Source organism: Suricata suricatta, chromosome 9 (assembly GCF_006229205.1).
Source record: "Suricata suricatta isolate VVHF042 chromosome 9, meerkat_22Aug2017_6uvM2_HiC, whole genome shotgun sequence".
Taxonomy (NCBI): domain Eukaryota; kingdom Metazoa; phylum Chordata; class Mammalia; order Carnivora; family Herpestidae; genus Suricata; species Suricata suricatta.
The window spans coordinates 40,240,348-40,249,378 of record NC_043708.1 but is presented as its reverse complement, the minus strand read 5'-3'; the positions used below and the strand labels follow the sequence as shown (position 1 = coordinate 40,249,378).

Below are 9,031 nucleotides of genomic sequence, written 5' to 3'. Positions count from 1 at the left end.
AGGATCCACAGAGTCCCTATTCTGTCACTTCAAAAATTTCTTGATCTGTAAAGTTTAGTAGAAGTGCCCATATTTTATGCTAAATAAGAAGTTAGAAAATAATCAGTACTGAGGCCGGTAAGAAACACTGTCACACCTAAACAGTAGTACTCAAAGCAGGAAGAAACAGTTTGTATCTCAGGCCACGTATGCCAGGTCTACACTCGCATTACTGGGTTCATGCCAGTATCACTCCCAACTCTCAGCTTTCCTAAGAAGGTCATCTACTCATTGGAATTTAGGAGGAGGGCACTGTTGGACTTTGAACATCTGTGTAGTTCAAATAGCAAATCATTAGACATGAATAGCTAACTACTATACAAATAACTCAAAACTATTCTATCATTACCACTGCTTTTATATAAAATTACCTGCTGCATTTTATTCTTTGTGCTGTGAATGCACACCAGTATAGGGGCACCTGGGTTCAGGTGGAAGAGCATGTGACTCTGGATCTCAGGGCTAGTGGTGCTCAAGCCTCATGTTGGGCATAAAGAGCTTAAACATTGGTATAGCTAAAATAGCCCTTTAAAAGAATAGACACTGGTTCTAAATAAACCTAAATTGGAACAGGGAAGCACCTAAAAACTATAATGCCATAGCATCAGATAACTCTTAACACTGCATAAGCAGATACACCTACTTGAGCTAGTATGAGGCAGTTGACTTTCATACATATTGTATATAGGATTAATAATCCAGGTTCAACTGTGGGAGGCACTTTGTAACTACCACTGAAACATGATTAGCCTCTGAGGTGGGAAAAAAGCTGGTACATTTTACTTTGATAAGACTGCAAATTTATTTTCAGGAAAACATCCAGTACCTTATTCACTGTAAAACTTGAAACTGGCACCTGAAAAGAGAAATCAAAAATGTTTTAAAGAATAAAGTTTTAGTCTATAGAGATTACAAAATGTTCTAAAGAATTCAATTTTAGAGATGACAAAAAATATATTTAGACTATTAAAGCACTTATCTGATTAAGACTATCCATTTGCTTCTATTTCCATCATTCATAAAGGGACCTGAAAAATGAATCAGAAAAATCAGTTGTAGGTCATCAATATGTTTTACTTATCAAATTAAGATTATAAATTAATTTTTTTCTCATTTTATAAAAATACCCACTTACCCAAATGCCATTAAACCAGAGAAAATCCACAAATGAAAATCAAGTCTTGGGCACACACACCCCAATGTTTATATTTATAGCAGCACTGCCAACAACAGCCAAATTATAGAAAGAGTCCAACTGGCGACACCGACTGATGAATGGATAAAGATCTGGGGTGTGTGTGTATGTATAGAGTATTCCTTGGCGATCAAAAAGAATGAAATCTTGCCATTTGCAACAATGTGGATGGAACTAGAGTATATTATGCTGAGAGAAATAAGTCAGAGAAAGAAACACATGATTTAACTCCTATGCAGATTTTAAGAACCACAACAAATGATCATAGGGGAAGGGAAGGAAAAATAAGACAAAAACAGAGTTAGGCAAATGTTAAGATTCTTAAATACAGAGAACACACAGGTTTGGTGGAGGGGTACTGGACATTCAGTAGGGCACTTGTTGGGATGAGCACTGGGTGTTATATGTAAATGATGTATCACTAAATATACTCCTGAAATCATTATTACAGTATATGTTAACTTGGATTTAAATAAAATAAAAAGTTTTAAGAACGTGATTATCATCAGCTGTTACACTGTAAGTACAAGACGATACAATAAGATTAACTATCCTTTAATTAAAAAAATCAAGTCTTATGTAGAACAAATATTGTTTCTCTAATTCCTTACTTCTGGAAATGGAACCCAGACCTATTTTATTTTACTTTCCTGCACTCTACTTAATGTCCACACTGTATTTGCCATGCAGAGGCTATTAGTGGTTTTCCTAAGGACTTCCACCACCTGCCAAAGAAAGCCTTCTAAAGTGACTGTCAGATTTCTTCCTCTCGGCCCTTTTATATGTGTCCCATAAAAGTTGTCAAACTATTTTCTTTTTTAAAAAAGAATCCGAAATAAATGAGTATGACTGTAGCTACTCCTATCCTCAACCAAGTAAAGCTTTCATTCTACACTGCTCTTGTGTATGCATCTATTATGGTGTTCACACTTTCATAAATTAAGTGTACCTTCTCACCATCCCAGCCCATGGGAAATGTTCAAGAAATCCTGTCTTTGGGGGGCCCCTGGGTGGTTCAGTTGGCTAAGCATCCGACTTCGGCTCAGGTCATGATCTCACAGACTGTGAGTTCGAGCCCTGCATCAGGCTCTGTGCTGACAGCTCAGCTCGGAGCCTGGAGCCTGCTTCATATTCTGTGTCTCCTTCTCTCTGTGCCCCTCCCCCGCTCACTCTCTGTCACGCAAAATAAAATACATTACAAAAATTAAAAAAAAAAAAAAAGAAATCCTGTCTTTGTATCTCCACTGGGTGTGGGCAGCAACAAGTACACATTCAAATGCTAAGGGTACATTTTGTATGTAGCATTTGAATTTTATTAAAAGATTATAGTTGTGTATCCCTATAGAAAGTACAGGTTTATTTAAAGTTTACCTTCATGGGGTGTGTGGCTGGCTCAGTTGACTTTGGCTCGGGTCATGATCTCATGGTTCATGGGTTCGAGCCCTGCATCAGGCTCTGTGCTGACAGCTCAGAGCGTGGAGCCTGCTTCAGATTCTGTGTCTCCCTCTCTCTTTGCCCCTACCCCACTCATGCTCTGTTTCTCTCTGTCTCAATAATAAATAAAAACAAAATTAAAAAAAAATAAAGTTTACCTACAACATCAAATTTTTCTGCATAACATTATATAACATTAGAAACAATGGGTACGTCAAAAATTACCTGTTTAGATTTAACTAGCATTTACTGAACAACTATTAATCTGATCTAAAGGTACATACTTAAAAAACAAGTAATTCGTAATAGTTAACTGCAGGATAAAGCATACTATTTAAAAACACTGGATCACAACTGTATCCATCAGTGATTTCTAAAATTAAGATGAGCATGGTTTATGATTTGGAAAGATCTGGAAAACCTAAACTCAGAAAATACATAAACTCTCTGGATTAATTTTTTTTTTTATACAGAAGCAGTGTAATGGGATTTTTCTTTATAAAAGAGCTTCCTCTCTGCTACCACTAATCACAACAGCTTCAGAATAAGAAAACTAATAACATTGTAACTAAAACCAGGACAGCAGTTGATAAGCCAATGTAGGTTTCAAAGCAGCATTGTCAGTTAATAATTATACCACCTTGGGCAAGTTACTTCATTTCCTCATCTATAAAATAAGGATTATGTACCATTTAAAATGGCACCAAAAACAGGAATACTTAGGTATAAACTTTCATTTGTGTAAGAGTTTATGTTGAAAATTATAAAACATTGGTGACACTGAGCGAACTACATACACTGATCAGAACACTCAGTATTGTCAGTTCTCCCTACCCTGATTTATAGATTCAATGTAAAACCCAATCATATTTGCAAGAGGCCTTTTTTGGGGGAGTGGTAGGAAATAAAGTGACTGATAAAATCTATATAGGAAAAGGAATTAGAATAGCCAAAGCAATTTTGAATAAGGTAGAAGACAAGGCCAACACCACCTGATCTGAAGGCTTACTAGAAAGTTCAATGGAGTAGACATTATTAATGGAACAGAATGGAATCTTAAAAGAGACTCACAGATATGGTCAACTGACATAAGTCAAAAGGCAAGTCAGTGAAGGACGGTGTTTTTTTTCACACGTGGTGCTGGAACAACTGGACATCTAAATGCAAAAACACACCAGAAAACCAAGTCCTGCCTTGTACCAGATGCGTAAGTCAAGGTGGCCATATAACCAAAATGTACCTCAACTAAAACTTTCTAGAAAGACAACTCAGAAACTGGTTTAAAAACAGAGTTCTTAGATACCATTCCAATGAGGCATAAATGAAAACTGACCAACTCCATTTCACCCAAATTAAAAGCTGCTCTCCTAACAATACTAAGAGAATGAAAAAACACACGTAAGGGAAAGTATCGGCAAACAGGTATCTGACAAGAGATGTGTATTTAGAATGTATAAAGAACTCTCAAAATTCAACAATTAAGAAAACCCAGTTTTAAAAAATGGACAAAAGGTTTGAACAGACCATTCACATTACAAAAACCCCTAATATTCCTTCTTAAATTATCCCACCCTTCATGAGGGATCTATCAGATTTATATGTATCTCTACTCCTAAACACCAACTTTAAAAAGTGAACACTGGTGTACTACAGTTAATGCATAAATGTTGTTGGGGAGTAAGAGTCTTTATATAGCTTGAGTTTGTGTTTGAAGTGTAGGATTTGAACTTTTACTTAATTTTTACTATGTGGAAACACAAAATAGCATTTTAGGAAAACTCATTTAAAATTAAAGGAATTCAACTATATAATAAATGTGGGAGAGGGAATTACTAAAAACTTTTAACCAGGAAAACCCAACAAGGCTTTAAGACTAATGTACGATGAGAGAATTATTTTTAAAGCAGCACCAAGAAAATACGGATAACTTCTAGAAAGAGAAACGCTGTGCAAGAATTATAGGTACAAAGAGGATAACCCCTCACCGTTAGGAGATGGGACTGGTCTAGGTGAGCAGCGACCAAATGGTAACAAGGTTGAATGCAAACATTTGGAGGACTAGTGTTTATCATACTGCCAGAAAGATTAAATATAAAATGTCAAATTAGAATTCTTTTCCTGGTAGGAAAAACACATTTAAAAATCATTAGCGAGGTACAGGTTGAAGTAGAGGGATCCTACAAAACCTTTTATAAGCCAAAATGGCATAAAGTGAAGAAATTACCATTAACTGAAAAATTTTTGCGCATTCCCAAACTCCAAAAATAACCTTTCTTGTTAGTCTTTTCTGACTTTTGGTAGCAAAAATGAGTACTAATATAGGTCTTTCGTTAAAAGAGATGTGCTATAATATGAACTTTTGAAAGGGGGGGAAAGGATAATTATATTAGAATACGTATGCATGTTTTAGTATGAGTAACATATACTGTATATATCTATTGAACTACAAATGTGTGGTTTGGAAAGGGGGAAGAAGATAATTTCTAACAAACAAGAAAGAGAATCTGGGACAGTTTCCTGGAAATCTGGTGGATGAACTCTCTGATCAGAGAATTTAGGAGAAAAACTATGGATGGCAATAATTACTAGGAAAAAACTTCTGAGATGCCAATAATGGAAACAAAGTAAAAAGGCTAACTGATAGAAGATTATGAGGAACAGAAGCTAGTGGGAATGCATGTAGTACATAACAGTTCCTCCATCTGGTTCAAAGAACACATGCCTAAGAATCCTCCATAGATTTGAAGGTCTGAAGTGAGGCCCAGGATTTGTATTTTGAACAAATATCTGGTGTGATGCTTATGAATAGACTAAAATGTGAGAATCACTGATTTAGACACAGGTTAGTAAAAGGAGACCAGACACAGTTTCAAGAGAGGAGATTTCTGTTACAGAGCAAAATGGAAGAGGATGAAACTATAGGGCATGTCAGTTACTGAAGAAACTTTTCACTGGATTTTTAAAGAAATACATGTATCAGAAATAGGAATATATACCTACATGATGAAAAGGGAAATTTCTGGTAGAAATGTCATAGTAGATGGTTTCGAATATCTTATGATTCAGCATCAGGTTTCTGAACATTTCCAATATGAGGGCAGATAAAGAGCCTAAGTGCTCAAGGATTAAATTGCATCTTTCATATTTTACTGATCAAGAAAGAGAAACATAGCTCTGACTTAAGGCAGGCCAGGTTACTTTGGTCAGAGAAAATTTCACAGAACTTGGTGTTACTACTGCAAAAGAACCTTAATACAAGAGTCCCTTACCAGCAATAGGGGGGGATTCAGGTTTACAATGAAAATATGTTCCACTAACACATTGTTTTTAACACCTAATTAAAAGTTTGTAAGATAAAGAGATAATTCACAATATATAACTAAATGTTCTATTTACTGTTTTAGTTGCAAAAGAAATTAACTCTTTCCCCAAAGACATTCAACATTCACAATGTAGCCAATTACTATTTGAATCACCATTTGGCTTTTAACCTGTCCCTACTGAAAAAGGAGTAAATGTGTGGCTAAATGAAAGTTTTTGTGTGTTTCTAGAGGAAAAGTCTACTAGAAATGAACATAGATACTTCCCTCACAGGCAATATAATGATTCATTCAGTAACTAAAACACATTTGACATGGAAAGCCTAAAGGCAGCCACAATGTTGGCAAGTCATGCACTAATTATTTCTGACAACAAAAAGTTTCTTTTCATTCCTGGCAACCCTCTGTTTCAGGACACAAAGCCGAATGAAGCTCTCTGACATATGACTTCACTTGCAGACATGATGTGCTACCTCCACCCCTCACCTAGACATTTGGTCAACTTCCAAACTGAAACTCAGGAGAGATACTTTAAACATAAACTCAGGCTCGTCTACTTTAAATCCATTCTTTTCCCTAAATGGAAATTTGACAAACAGGAAGTACTTGGCAGCATATAGGAGAAGGCTCTGTGGCCTACGTACTTACTGGTAACAGACTAGGTTTTCGTGACTGTGTAATAAAATGCAGAACTTCACATTTGAGAGGAAAATAGACAAAATTTGCCTTGGTTACCAAGGTTCCCTTGGCAATTTAAAGGTTTTAAGGGCAGTATCACACAGTACATAAAGGAATAAGAAATGGGAAGATGGCTTTTATTTTTGTTTTGTTCTCTCGTATAAAAATCCCCTTCCATGTGCTGTCTGACCAAGATCTAAGCCACCAAAATTATACAAACACTGTAGGCAGTTTTAGGACTGCACATAAAATGAAGAAACATAAATATTAAAAGCAGAAACAAAACAAAAACCAAACAAACCCAAAAACTTGTTTGGTTTAGTTTGAGAGAACCAACTTGGAAGAAAAGATTTTTATGTGTCCATAGAATTTAAGGTAGCCCTAAATACAAATAAATAATAAATATAAATCCCTAAGTGGGCCATTATAATGAGCAGACTCAAGACCACACTACCAAACATACTATAAACCAGCAAAAAGAAAATGAAAACTCTTCCCCCGCCACCCCACTGACATGATGTCTTTCAGCTGCCGCCCACCTCACCCCAATTCCACTGGAAGCATTTCCAGGTAACAACTTGTATCTTAACTTTGAAGCTATCACACTTAAGAGTACAACAGTGTATCAAAGTGCCTACTAATAGTTTAACACATGATGTAAGGTATTATTATCTAGTCCATTCTTCCCACTCAAAAACCAGGTTGAGATCCATAGTAAGTCACGAAATCAATTTTATCAGTCCTAAGAGACTTTAAAAAAAATGCAGAGGAGAAAATATTGGAGTACACTGTACTTTGTTTTGTGTGTGGGCAGTACACATACATACACAAATAGAAACTTCACTATAATGACATTAATTAGTGATCTTCCTTAGCTATTATTTCAAATATGTGTTACCAAACAACAAAAGCAATTAGAATGCCTGTTAACTAAAACAGTGAGGTAGGTAGGACATTAAAGCTCTGTCAGATTTTGATCCTATGGGATAGGAAGGAATAGCAGCAACTTCCTTAAGTGCTAAAATTATTGAGCCAATGCCTCAATGATTCAGATTCTCATGAGTTCTTAAATATCAATCAGCTAACCTTTCAGACACAGATATTAGAAGTGTGCTTAGGAATTCTTATTTGAAAAACATAGTGCTGGATTTAAGTTAAGTACTAAGAGCTGTAAATATCTAGCCCTGTATCTCTAAAAGCAGACACTCAATCAGAGTAATGTACCCCTGGTCACATCCAATGGAGAACATGCTCTCACTGGAATACAGAACATACGGTTTTCAAATCCAGTGTTCCTATATTAAGAGGCTTATTCAATCCAACATCCCACTGAACTACTGTAGAAATTCTGAGAATTTTTGAGCTAAGAGTAACATAATTGCCACTTCAGCTTCATGAATGCCTAATATGAGCCTGATATTTTAACTTATCTCACTTCCCACCATTCCCATTTCTTCTAAAGCTGGAGGCCAAGACCCTATCAACATTAGAGTGACCAAAGATGAGTGTCCTCATGAAGTATCTCACCCAGCTTCTATAGTGTCTGACTACTCCCTATTTTCATGCCCAGAGGTATAATGGTGATAAGAAAAACATATTTGTAAAGTGAAATGACTGACTGAGCCAGGTGGTTTGTATATTGTGTAATTGGCAGCAGATGTACCCTTAGTCCTGGCCAAACTTTTCAAAAATTTGGACCATGGGAAGATTGGTGGGTGGGCACATCTATGAAAAATCAACAATAACAACAACAAAACCCCAGTCCCTCTGGTGGTTAGAATATATTTTTTTAAATGTTGTATTTATTTTTGATAGAGAGAGACACAGTGCATGAGAGGGGGAGGGTCCGAGAGAGAGGGAGACACAGAATCCAAAGATAGGCTCCAGGCTCTGAGCTGTCAGCACAGCCTGATGCGGGGCTCGAACCCACGAATGTGAGATCATGACCTGAGCTGAAGTCGGAGGCTTAACTGACTGAGCCACCCAGGCACCTCGATAGAGTACATTTTAAAAACTGGCATGAAAACATTCCAATGATGATTCTTGATCTGTGGATAATCCCCATAGTGCTCTGCTCCCTACACTGAATCTGACTCAATTCCTAAAACCTCAAGTAATCTCATTTTAAGAAACTGATCAGGCAAGAGGCTCCTAGTTTACAAACACTGACAAAGCACCTTTTTACTGGCATGTATTTGTCCATTAAATATCACCTCTTAGCTTGCTGTATATTTTACACACTTCCAATCCACAAATAAGTGCCTCCTAAGTGCCAATGCTTATGACAGGTCACAACTTACAAACATGGATAAGGTATAGTTCTCTATCTGTAAGGATGTCCTAACTTCGTGAAGGACATGTAAGT

At 36.5% G+C, this 9,031-nt stretch overlaps 1 long non-coding RNA gene across 3 annotated transcripts in view; it reads right to left on the bottom strand.

The window, feature by feature from the left end:
* The window catches only part of LOC115303023, a 28,496-nt gene that overhangs the window by 9,002 nt on the left and 10,463 nt on the right, over positions 1-9,031 (bottom strand). For 2 of the 3 annotated variants that reach the window (XR_003913771.1, XR_003913769.1), the window contains exon 4: positions 866-1,067. This is a non-coding gene — a long non-coding RNA (uncharacterized LOC115303023). Of the gene's footprint in view, positions 1-816; positions 1,068-9,031 lie in introns of those variants that run through there. The other variant, XR_003913770.1, reaches the window with a different exon arrangement.